The 14,169-nt window shown below is 32.8% G+C and overlaps 1 long non-coding RNA gene across 1 annotated transcript in view; it reads right to left on the bottom strand.

Annotated features, from left to right (window-relative positions):
• LOC127710415 (uncharacterized) overlaps positions 1–14,169 on the bottom strand; it is a 31,244-nt gene that overhangs the window by 13,277 nt on the left and 3,798 nt on the right. Inside the window, exons 2-3 of the long non-coding RNA XR_007986176.1 lie at positions 6,051–6,093; positions 497–587 (exon numbers count right to left, since the gene is read on the bottom strand). This is a non-coding gene — a long non-coding RNA (uncharacterized LOC127710415). The remainder of the gene's footprint in view (positions 1–496; positions 588–6,050; positions 6,094–14,169) is intronic.

Below are 14,169 nucleotides of genomic sequence, written 5' to 3'. Positions count from 1 at the left end.
CTTCAAGAATGACTATAAACCATACCACATTATCAGCTATAAAAGGCCCCAAAATGACAAATGTAAAACAATTTAAATAAGAAAACTTAAGGCATGATTTATGTTCAAATTGGTCTATATGTATATTTCATTTCTGCAAATATGTTTGCTAGTTTAAGTAAATAACAGCATATGTTCTAAAAACTAAAATAACAAAAAATACCGAACTTCGAGGAATATTCAAATCGGAAAGTTCATAGCCAAATGGCATAATCAAAAGCTCAAACACATCAAAAGAATGAATAATAACTGTCATATTCCTGACTTGGTACAGGCATTTTCAAGTTGAAGTGGGTGAATTGGTGTCCGAAAAATTAATGGAAACCTTACAATAATTTCTAATTCACTGTACCTTTGATGCCAAAATGTTAGAATTTACCTAGAAACTGAAATGGAAGGCTGTATTGTTACAAAGATACCAATGGAGGACAACACATAAAATTCTAACAAAACTCACCTATTTCAGGGTTAATATCTTTGACAATAAAACCATCCTTGTCAATACCCTGTCTAATATACAACTCTGCCTCTTTAACTGCACTAGACACCTAATGAGGAAAAAGAAATGAAAATTCTATGATTGTTTGAATTCATATGTTATGTATGTATATATATTAACTTATGAAGTAAGATTGGTTTAATACATGCTAGCTAGATTTATAAAGCAAAGGCTGATCCAGGAATTCTTTCACAAGGGAGGCTCAACTGCCAAGTTAAAAGGCAAAAGATGGATGTCAATAATAGCCTCTCAAGAGATTCACTTAGTGTAAAAATAGATGCTAGTTTGTCCCTCACATTTGGATGTGCAGGAGCAATTTTCCTAAAGATTGGACTCTGATAAGAAGGAAAAAGTAGCATTATATCTGCGCACCTTTTAATTTTATTGAACCTATATGCTGAGAGTACCATGAGATGCACAAGCAGATCGTAGAGGTCACTAGCGTATTTGGTCTTATGAGGTCAATTCATGAAATTTATCCCTCTTAAGTTTATTGGAAATAATGGATATCTTACTTGTTTTTATTTGGAAATTAATTTATTTGTGACATTTGGAATACGATATTTACGATTTGATATAGTTTTTGGATTCATTAATATTCTAACGATGTAGCTTGTGATGGATAATTTTGTTACGTTGTCAGCAAACATTTGCTAATGGAACGGTAACGGAACTTTCTGGCAAGGCCAAGACAAGTTCTAAAAGTGACAATATTTTCAGCCCAAATTATGACCACAGGCAACTTATTTCGCCAGGTTATGATAACAAAAAACAGTGCTTTTCAAGCGAGTATTGAAAACATTATTGTAGGAGGTGGAGCCATGTGTAATACTCCTGTCAATCAAACACAGGAAGTAGCTATATCGGATTTCTACAATATGTTATTACAGAATCAGTTATACATACAAACTTTGATGCAAAAACAGAATTTACAAACTGATATACTATTCAGACAGCACCAAAGATTTATTCTAGACAATTGGCAACAATGGCCAGACCAAGAAAGGTCGTTCAAAATAAATCTAGAAAAGATAACTATCAATCACAAATGGACTGTTTGTTTGACACAAACAATAATATTTCTGCACCTTCTGAATTATATCCAGATGTTTCAAGTGACAAACAAAGTTAAGATTGCAATGATGAAGATTGTTCGGAGAACAATGATCATGATGAACATGAAGCAGATCTAGAAAAAACTGAAAATGCAAATGTCTTAGAACCAATGAAAGATTTTATTATAAATTCTGATGAAAAGACAGGTCCAAAAATTAATCATGGTTTAGCCAATCATATGAACCAGGGACTGAGGACAAGAGTGAATGAAGATAAATTCAAAGAACTCACCAAAAAGTATGATAAACCTGGAAGCCATTGTACATAGCTTATAGTGATGACGCTAATTTAGCTCTTGTAAACCGATAAATTTATTCACATAGCACCATGAATATGATCATTATATGCCTTGGTTGTATTTCAAAAGCTAAATGTATCTACTACCTATTGAGCATCATTTATTGTATTTTTCTGCATTCAGTCAATTTAAAACTATTGTCTGATCGGTTGTCATGTGGAATTTTCAAAAAGTTAAAAATGTTTTATAAAATCCTAATCAAATATTTCATGGAAAGTAAGACTAACAAGAGGCTCTCAAGAGCCTGAATAGCTCACCTGTATTTCAGAGGAGAAGATTTTTAAATGTTAGCAAACTTGATGAACAAATTGTGTAAAATTGTCTTTAAAGGGCAATAACTCCTTAAGGGGTCAATTGACAATTTTGGTCATATTAACTTTTTTGTAGATCTTACTTTGCTGAACATTATTGCTGCTTACAGTTTATATATATCTATGATAATATTCAAAATAATAACAAACAAAATGCTCCGCTGGGGCGCAGCTTGATACGACAGCAGAGGTCGAACCCTGAACAGTTGGGGCAAGTATGGACACAACATTCAAGCTTAATGCAGTACTGAATTTGGATTGTAATTAAATATTTGACACAGCATAGGTTTCTGACACAGAATGAAAGTGGTCTAAGAACTTAAAAAATTTTAATTTACCTATTCAAACCATATCATTATTATTTGCTTTTATATATAAATCAGAAATAACCAATTTAAAATGGTAAATTTTAAAGAAAAAAAAGGAAAAAAAAATCCCCCCCAAATTTTTTAAACCCCCTTATGATTCATCACCCCCAAACTCAATCCCAGCCTTCCCTTTGTGGTATGGTACCTTGCAGTACAATTCCTAAACGTTTAGGGCAATTACCCCCAAACTCAAACCCAGCTTTCCTTTTGTGGTATGGAACCTTGCAGTACAATTTCATAAAGATCCATACACTTACACACTAGTAATTGTCCTGAAACTAGAAAAATGCTTGTTTTTTTGCCCTTTTATGGCCCCTAATTACTAAAATTTTGAGGGAATTACCCCCAAAATCAATCCCAGCCTTCCCTTTGTGGTATGGTACCTTGCAGTGCAATTTCAGAGAGATCCATACACTTGAACACAAGTTATTGTCTGGAAACTAGAAAAATGCTTGTTTTTTGGCCCCTTTTTGGCCCCAAATTCCTAAACTTATAGGGCAATTACCCCCAAACTCAAACCCAGCTTTCCCTTTGTGATATGGAACCTTGCAGTACAATTTCATAAAGATCCATACACTTACACACAAGTTATTGTCCTGAAACTAGAAAAATGCTTGTTTTTTTGCCCTTTTATGGCCCCTAATTACTAAAATTTTGAGGGAATTACCCCCAAAATCAATCCCAGCCTTCCCTTTGTGGTATGGTACCTTGCAGTACAATTTCAGAGAGATCCATACACTTGAACACAAGTTTTCGTCTGAAAACTAGAAAAATGCTTATTTTTGGCCCCTTTTTGGCCCCTTATTCCTGAACTTTTTAGGCAATTACCCCGAAACTCAATTCCAGCTTTCCCTGTGTGATATGGAACCTTGTAGTACAATTTCATAAAGATCCATACACTTACACACAAGTTATTGTCATGAAACTAGAAAAATGCTTGTTTTTGCCCCTTTTTGGCCCCTAATTTCTAAAATTTGGAGGCAATTACCCCCAAAATCAATCCCAGCATTACTTTTGTGATATAGAACCTTGTGATACAATTTCAGAGAGATCCATAGACTTACACACAAGTTATTGTCATGAAACTAAAAAAATGCTTGTTTTTTGCCCCTTTTTGGCCCCTAATTCCTAAAATTTGGAGGCAATTACCCCCAAAATAAATCCCAGCATTCCCTTTGTGATATGGAACCTTGTGGTACAATGTCAGAGAGATCCATACACTTACACACAAGTTATGTCTGGAAGTTACAAAAATGCTTATTTTTGGCCCCTTTTTGGCCCCTAATTCCTTTACTGTTGGTACCATAACCCCCAAAATCAATCCCAACCTTCCTTTTGTGGTATTGAACCTTATGGTAAAATTTCATTGAGATCCATTCACTTAAACTAAAGTTAGAGTGCGAAAACTAATGTGTCTTCGGACGACGACGACGACGATGACGACAATGACGACGCCAACGTCATACCAATATATGACCACAAAAATTTTTTTGCGGTCTTATAAAAACTGCAAAATTTTATTAAAATTACCAATTCGGTGGCAGCAACCCAACAATGGGTTGTTCGATTCGTCTGATAATTTCAGGGCCGATAGATCTTGACCAATTAAACAATTTTACCCCATGTCACATTTGCTCTAAAAGATTTAGTTTTTGAGATATAAGCTAAAAACTGCATTTGACCCTTATATTCTATTTTTAGCAATGGCGGCCATGTTTGTCGATGGATACAAACTTTGGATACAATTTATAAACAAGATACCCTAAGGAACATTTAGTTAAAGTTTGAAGGTAATTGGCCCAGTAGTTTCAGAGGAGAAGATTTTTTAAATGTTAGCAAACTTCATGAACAAATTGTGTAAAATTGTCTTTAAAGGGCAATAACTCCTTAAGGGGTCAATTGACAATTATGGTCATATTAACTTTTTTGTAGATCTTACTTACCAGAACATTATTGCAACTTACAGTTTATATATATCTATAATGATATTCAAAATAATAACAAAAAACTGCAAAATTTTGTTAAAACTACCAATTCGGTACAGCAACCCAACAATGGGTTGTTTGATTCGTCTGAAAATTTCAGGGCTGATAGACCTTGACCAATTAAACAATTTTACCCCTGTCACATTTGCTCTAAAAGATTTAGTTTTTGAGATATAAGCCAAAAACTGCATTTGACCCTTATGTTTTATTTTTAGCCATGGCGGCCATGTTTGTCGATGGATACAAACTTCGGATACAATTTATAAACAAGATACCCTAAGGAACATTAAGTTAAAGTTTGAAGGTAATTGGCCCAGTAGTTTCAGAGGAGAAGATTTTTAAATGTTAGCAAACTTGATGAACAAATTGTGTAAAATTGTCTTTAAAGGGCAATAACTCCTTAAGGGGTCAATTGATAATTATGGTCATATTAACTTTTTTGTAGATCTTACTTTGCTGAATATTATTGCTGCTTACAGTTTATATATATCTATAATAATATTCAAAAAATTAAAAAAAAACTGCAAAATTTTGTTAAAACTACCAATTCGGTGGCAGCAACCCAACAATGGGTGGTCGATTCGTCTGAAAATTTCAGAGCCGATAGATTTTGACCAATTCAATAATTTTACCCCATGTCAGATTTGCTCTAAAAGCTTTAGTTTTTGAGATATAAGCCAAAAACTGCATTTGACCCCTATGTTCTATTTTTAGCCATGGCGGCCATGTTTGTAAATGGATCAAAACTTCGGATACAATTTATAAACTAAATACCCTAAGGAACATTTATTTGAATTTTGAAGGTATTTGGCCCAGTAGTTTCAGAGGAGAAGATTTTTTAAATAGTTTACGATGACGACAGACGACGATAGACGACGACGACAGACAACAACGACAGACAACGGACGACGACGGACGCCAAGTGATGGCATAAGCTCACATGGGGCCCTTAGGGCCCCGGTGAGCTAAAAATTGGCAGAGGATGAAGACTAATAACCTAGATAACACACACAAACAAGAATGTGTCCATAGTATACAGGTTACACAGATGCCCCACTAGCAGTATCATTTTCTATCTTCAGTGGACCGTGAAATTGAAGTCAAAGCTCTAATCTGGCATTAAAATTAGAAAGATCATATCATGTGTACCAAGTTTCAAGTTGATTGGACTTCAACTTCATTAACAAATACCTTGACTAAAAACTTTAACCTAAAGCGGGACAGACGAACGGACGTACGGATGGACGGACGGACAAATGAATGGATGCACAGACAGAAAAAACATATACCCCAAGGTGGTGCATAAAAATGAAATTATTTTGAAATTATGCATTTTTAAGATCCACTTTTTAATATGTTTTCAAGTACTTTTAGTAAAAATTTGTTAATTGAACACACCTACACTGTTGTTATGACTCATTTATTAATACTTACATTTTTCTGGCCTTTGATTTGGGCACGTTCACTTTTCCTTGTCCTGTATAAAAAATATTTCATTTTAATACATTTTATATGTTTGAGCAATTTCAAAATTATTTTAGAAATTTCTGAATCATATTGATTTAATTTAAAGAATATACATATCTGTGTATATATATAGGATAAGATGAGAGATCACCAAATGGGGCCAAAAAATATGAAGTACTGTTTTATGTACATGTACATCGCATGTATAATTAAAGAACCTTTGTGAGCACGCTCACATACCCCAAAGCCCCCACATTGTCACTGGACAAACAAAATCTCAACAGATTCCTAAGTTCAAAGACTCATAACTCTACAAAACAAACTGAAAAGTAAACTGATAAAAATTTTCTTGTGAATATGCACATTTACATATTATGTTCTCATTAACTACAAAGTTTCATGAAATTGTCTTGTGTGGTTTCAGAGGAGTTGCGATTACAAACTGTTGCAGTAGTATATTTAGACCAAAATTAAGTTCAAAGGGGCATAACTCCTAGAAAAAAATTGAATCATAATTTCCTGTGGATATGCACATCTACATAATATGTCCTTATTATCTACAAATTTACATGAAATTCTGTTGTGTGGTTTCAGAGGAGTTGTGATGACAAAGTATATTTTGGCCAAAATTTTAAGTTAAAGGGGCATAACTTCTAGAAAAAAATTGAATCGTAATTTCCTGTTGATATGAATATCTGCATAGTAACATGTCCTTATTATCTTCAGTTTCATGAAATTCTGTTGTGCGGTTTCAGAGGAGTTGCGATGACAAGAACAGGACTGGCCAAATTCTAAGTTAAAGGGGCATAACTCCTAGAAAAATAAATGGGGAATATGTCCATGTGACACAGATGATGCCCCCGCTTGCATATCATATAAAGTTATAAAGGGACATAAATGAAGAACAGTAAAAGTGACACTACCCAAATTTGTACTTGATCTGAGTTTTGTGGTAATAAGTATTGTGTATAAGTTTCACAACATTTGGTTGAGGCAAACTGAACTTAGAGAACGGAAACGAAAAATTCAGCAATTTTGCCCATTGTAAAGGGGCATTACTCTAGAACAGAAAAAAAGATGCTACCAAAATTCAAACTTGATCTGTATTTTGTGGTAATAAGCCTTGCACATTAGTTTCATAATATTTGGTTGAGGCAAACTAAAGTTAGAGAACGGTAAAGAAAAAATTCAGCAATTTTTCCATTTGTAAAGGAGCATAACTCTGGAACAGTTACAGTGACGCCACCAAAATTCAACCTTGATATGTGTTTTGTGGTAATAAGCATTGTGTATAAGTTTCATAACATTTGGTTGAGGAAAACTGAAGTTAGAGAACGGAAACCAATTTTTGGACGTACGTACGTACGTACGTCCAGATGGACGGATGGATGGACAGCTGAAAAACATTATACCTTCCGCAACTTCGTTGCATGGGGTGTAATTAAACATTAAGGGCTGTTCCAGAATGAAACAAATGGGCAGGAAGGAGAAAAGGTGTATGGATAGGGCTTGATATTACTGTTTGTCAGATTGACCTAGACAATTAAATGAAGGTATTGGACAAATAGAATTAACATATAATTTTTTATTGACAAGCGGAAAACTATTAATTAGATCTGATTTCCTCTAATGACCTATAAAAAGAGTTGCACAACATAATTATTTATTTAAGTACATTGGTTTGCAATCATTCAATGATTAATTGGCCTCTTTGACAACTATATTGCTGTTAAAGGTGTGAAATGGAAAACAAATTTCAATTTTCTTCAGATTTCTGGTTTGATGGCATGAGCTATTAGACCACACCAATTAAATTCTTGTTCTACCGTTTTTTTTTCGACTCCAAAAATTGGGGCGAGCGGGTTGGAAAATTTTAATAAAAAAAACTTTAATTTGCAAATTTTTGAGGCGAAGCTTGAAAAGTAAAGGCGAGTGAATATATTTATTTCGTAAACATATATAGGTTTTGACAATATTGATCAAAACACGATGGTATAAAACTTGATTTACCACTTGTACTTTGACATTTCTTTAATTTATGAAGTGTTTTTTTTTCTTTCCTGTTCACCAAGAAAGATAATTGAATAATTACTTCAACTGCTTTAAATGATCTCCATTGAATTGTCATAGATGTCTTTCCTCCTTTACAGACATGACTTCTAACTAGCAACATGGTGGCTGTCTTGCAAGAAGCAGGAACTGCTGTGTACATTTTAGTTCTTTATGTTATATGATGGTTGTCTGTGTCTCTGTCGTTTTGGTGTTCTCATTTTAGTTCTTTGTCTATTTTTTCTTTTTGGCACTTTGTATATAAATAATATGTGGTATGAGTGCCAATGAGACAATTCTCCATCCAAGTCATAATCAGGTTGGGAACAACCCCTCAAAAGATGGGTAATCTCTCAATGTAATAACTCTTTTTTTTAGGAGGAGTACATTTCAAGTGATATACAGTATTTTTTTTTTTGTAAAAACCACTTTCTAGTTCAAAAGGGCACATATTTATATCATTCGAAGAACCTTTTCCCAAAGAACTATACATATATCTGGTATTATATGGTCAAAACATGTCCAAGAATTTTGTAATAGGTGTCAGACCACCAATTACTCCCTACAATTTAGAACGTATGTGAAAGTAGGCCTACTCGGACAAAAAATAGTGCATTTGATGTCATTGTTTACTTAAACTAACCAACAAATTGGCAAAAATGAAACTTTTGGTGAAAGAGAATTATATTAAGACCATTTTGAGCCAAAATTTACTTGTCTATGAGTTTGCATTCAACAGTGAGGATTAATGCACTCCATAGTATACTAATTTAAGATTTCCAGAAAACCAGGGGTTATTTTTAGTGGTACCTCTATTCGGGAGGTCTCTTCTTTCTTATATGATTTTAAAGGTATGTTGAAAATTGGCATGTAGAAAGCTGATACATGTACAATTCAGGATATACCTGGTTTCTATGAAATTAAACTTAAGGTAAAATATTTAGAAAGCTGTGAAAATTGCAAACTTTGGTTGAACAGATAGGGACTTTTAATTGGTGGTCTGACACCTTTAAAGGGAAATTGCGGTTAAACCCCAAAATCAGAAAACAATTGATTTTTTTTGTCTTAACTGATCATTTGAAATGATAGTAGCCACATTTCAATCTTTTTTGGGTCAAAAAGTCACATATTGCAAATTAACAGCCTTAAACCTGAATTTGTGCTATTTTTAGCTTTTCCCAACCTGACAATATGCTTTCATATAAAAAAATGTCCAAAATTGTTATAAATGCACAGTAAGTTGTTTCTATGGTGTTAAACATGAAAACATCGGTTGTTTACTACCCAACAAAAATTGTTGTCATGAAGATTTAATGAAATTATTTGATTTTTACCCCTTATATCATTGTGTCATACCATGTATTTGGCAGATAACATAGCCTGATGTAAACACTGCATAAACTCACAAAAATCCCATTTATTATCTCAAATAAAATTTTTGTATCTTAAATTTTATTGACTGATAGTAAATAAAACAATTTAATGACCATGACTGCACTTTTGATCAATTAATAGTCCCATTACTGACACCAGGTGAAAAAAAGGGGGGTCAATATTCCTTGACTCTTCAATACCTTGGATTTTTTACTAAACTCATTGCAAAAATTGTGGAAAGTCTTTAAAGCAGTAGAACAAGCAAGGAAAAATCAACACAAACTGATCTTGATATTGAAAGTTTATGTTCCTGTAGTCCAAAATGAAATTTTCAAGTATTTTCTAAAAAAATCATACATTACAGTCAGTTTAAATTGAGCTGTAAAATTTGTAATATAAGTCGCATTATGCTCAGATAGGATGTTTTTAACTACAAATTGACTATGGATTAAGAATAAAGAAAAACAAAAGATTTCTGATCAACTTTTTTGGCTCTTTAGGTGACAGACCACCAATTACTCCCTCCAATTTAGAACGTATGTGAAAGTAGGCCTACTCGGACAAAAAATAGTGCATTTGATGTCATTGTTTACTTAAACTAACCAACAAATTGGCAGAAATGAAACTTTTGGTGAAAGAGAAATATATTAAGACCATTTTGAGCCAAAATTAACTAGTCTATGAGTTTGCATTCAACAGTGAGGATTAATGCACTCCATAGTATACTAATTTAGGATTTCCAGAAATTAAACTTAAGGTAAAAAATTTAGAAAGCTGTGAAAATTGCAAATTTTGGTTGAACAGATAGGGACTTTTAATTGGTGGTCTGACACCTTTAATAGTCCTGCATGGACTTTAATTATATATATCTTCTTTATTATTAAAAATAAGTGGACCCCTCTTTTAGAAAAGTTGTTCCAAATATGATGAATTTTCCCCCCTTTTAGGTTAAAAAATATACGTTTTTTCTGTTTTCTTTTCTACAACAGTAAAATGAGGGACAGTCTTTCATTTAAGGGATTATTCATTTGGAAGATTGTTCCCAACCTGATAATGTATTTAGAGTTAATACAATTACAGGTCATAGTACGGCCTTCAACACAGAGCTTTGGCCTAGACCAAACAGCAAGCTATAAAGGACCCCAAAATTACTAGTGTAAAACAATTCAAACAGGAAAACCAATGATCTAATCTATATACAAACGGAGAAATAACTATGGACCACACCAACAAACCACAACTACTGAACAACAGGCTCCTGACTCAGGATAGGTGCATAGACATTCGGTCCAAGTACACAGTTATTTCATAGTGCATTTCTTTTAGACAATAAATGAAAATAAAAAAAATCCCACCTGCGCTTTCTCAATAATATTTTTACAGTGTGTTGTACTACTTTTGGGACAAATTATATCAAAATTATAGAAAACTTCATCGGCTGTAACTCAAAATATGGACAATTTCATGTTAAGGGGGTCTTCAAATCTTTTGACAGTTTCCGAAGTGCTAATTTTTAACATTTTTCAGCTGGACCAAATCACTACTTTACTTTAAAATTCATGACCCAAATTTTTTTACAGTGTCATTTCACCCCCCTACTTACTATTTGAGTCATGAAACATGGAGAAATAAATTTGGAAGGGGTATAAAAAAAATCGACAAGTAACACACTGTCCACACTAGGGACTGTATTCGTGGACAACAAAAATCAAAGGACGATAACTGTGAACTGGACCTAATAGGGTAGAAAAAGTTGACCAATCTTAATGAAACTTGGTATGACCAAAGCTTATTAATTTATAAGACTGCTTACAAAGTTTCATGGCAATAGGATTTATATTATAGACAATATGACTAATTCTATATTCAACTTTGCATGTTAAATTTAGACGTTAAAATTGAAAAATTTTATCAACTATCAACATTTGGGGCTTAAAAAATTAAAATATTGCAAAAGAATACTTTTGAAATGCCTTAATATATAATTTATTATGTATTAAAAGCAATAGAGTACTCATTTGATTTATCAGACTTATCATAATTATTAAAAAGTCAAATTTATATGAGCCTGTGGCTAAAAATGGAGGTTTTCCAATGAAGGGGAGCCTTACATGAAGATGTAATATTTTCCAGCAATTTTAAATTTGTAAAGCTTTTTGGTTATAAATAATCCTTACGTATGTATTTAATGTACTTTAAATGGAAAGAAAACTTACAAATAACATATCACATTAGTTTAAAAGGGTCTTAGGCCAAGTAAGACTGAAAATAATTTAGGGTCAATTTAGGCCGTATCACATATTTACATTTAAAAATGCATATTGAAGCTATAGGAAATAAAATTTTGTGTCTTTTCTATCATTTCTTTACTCAGGTGACATGATACAATAATTCTGAGCACAAAAAGACTCTTGCATTCAACTTTTTTTGCAGACAGTATGGTCTGATACAAAGATTTTTCACTTTTTAGTGAAAAACATGCATGCAATTTTAGTCTCAACAGGCTTATATTTGAACCACTTGCTATCCTACAGAAGAAAAGAAAGATATTATGTGACATAAGACAGGTACAAAAGACATTGTTAAGCGCTTTTTATACAAATTAAGTGAGGTCTTTATAATGGACTTCAACTTTTATGTTCCAAGCTCCTCACATTTAACTTGATCCAAACAGGGCGTTAGACGAGGATCATATATATATATACAACACATTTTGCACATATTGTCTGAGATAATCTTCTTTTCTGTAGATTCAGAGTTCACAAATGAGTAATACAACGGATTGAAGCATAGAAACACAAATATTGACACATAAAAACCTGTCAGATAGAAAGTCAGAATGCCACTTATGCATCAAAATTGAAAAAGCTATGAAATGCTTATTTTGACCATAAAATACCAAAATTGGTAATTTTTGCAGAAATTCTATCATATTAAATCCTTTAGTTTTATGCTATTTGATAAATTGACACCATCAAATCATTCAGGGAAGTTGCCAAAGTACAGATTCTATATTTCCTGATTTCACCTCTTAGGTCAGAGTACACAGTTATTTCGTAGTGCATTTCTTTTAGACAATAAATGAAAATTAAAAAAATCCCACCTGCGCTTTCTCAATAATATTTTTACAGTGTGTTGTACTACTTTTGGGACAAATTATATCAAAATTATAGAAAACTTCATCAGCTCTAACTCAAAATATGGACAATTTCATGTTAAGGGGGTCTTCAAATCTTTTGACAGCTTCCGAAGTGCTAATTTTTAACATTTTTCAGCTGGACCAAATCACTACTTTACTTTAAAATTCATGACCCAAATTTTTTTACAGTGTCATTTCACCCCCCTACTTACTATTTGAGTCATAAAACATGGAGAAAGGGGTATAAAAAAAATCGACAAGTAACACACTGTCCACACTGGGGACTATATTCGTGGACAACGAAAATCAAAGGACGATAACTGTGTACCCGGACCATTCAGTGGGTTTGGATAGTTTTATTCCGCCGGCAAACAATGTTGCAGTTGAAGGCAACACTTCTTTCAGAAGTTCTGCATACTTTATTCTAAAAACGAAAATCAGCATGATTTTGCAGGGGAATGTAAGTAAGGGGGAAGGAAACCAATATTAATATCTTTTTACAACAACAAAAAACGGCACGGGAAATATACACGATTACTTTTCCGCATGCGGGAAGTGGGAATATTAAAAAAAAAAAAAAAATCTCTCTAGAAAAAATTATGTGCGGGCGGGTCCGTTGAACAAGGAATTAAATTGGTGTGGCCTTACTATGTGATTATGTGCCTGGTTAAATTGTATCACCATTTTGTGTTTCTCTAGGAATTTACCATTATTGCAAGCATGCATGATAATTAGTGAAATCAATTTCTGGTTAAAAACAATATTGACAACATATTGACAAGCATATTTTTAAATACTATTTAACAGCTAAAGGATAATCTTGATAATGCTAGGACTCAGCAGGACCAGGACGCGTCCTATGGATGCACAGGTTAATGATATGATGCATCTAAAAAAAATTGTGCGTCCAGGATTCATTTAAGCACCTCAATAAGTAAAATGCTTAATCATTATTTTATCTAAGCGTATTAAGGGGAGGTAACTCAGAAATTCTACAATTTTTAAAGGAATCTACAAGCAATTTTCTATTAAATGTTATTGTCGAAAAAAACGTATGATGTCCCACTTTTTCTTTTGATATTCAAAAAGCACTTTATAAGAGCTATAACCTCGTATATTATTTAAAATTTTTAGCAAAGTATGATTATTTTTTTTTCATTTTTCATTTATACTTCCATACCGCCTTTAACATAGCTTGTAATATATTTTTTGTAATTGTTTGAACTCCCAAATTTCTGTTTGAAGACAAATATTTCAATTTTTATTTTCATTATAGATATCTACAGAAGAAACGAGAAAGACGTTGTGTACATGTTATTATTTTGTACAAGTTATTACTTCTGCAAAAACTTTGAACGAGCAATTACTTGTAGGATGCCATCATACAAGTTATTACTTCTACAAATATAATTGTACAGGTAATTACTAATTACCTGTACAATTTTTGTTAAGAAAAAGATAATAAGTTGTACATGTTCTACAACCACTATTTTTGAGGTATATTTAAGTAAAAATGTTCATTAG

This window comes from Mytilus californianus, unplaced genomic scaffold, assembly GCF_021869535.1.
Source record: "Mytilus californianus isolate M0D057914Y unplaced genomic scaffold, xbMytCali1.0.p SCAF_77, whole genome shotgun sequence".
NCBI classification, from domain to species: Eukaryota; Metazoa; Mollusca; class Bivalvia; order Mytilida; family Mytilidae; genus Mytilus; species Mytilus californianus.
This window is presented reverse-complemented; position numbering and strand designations above follow the sequence as displayed.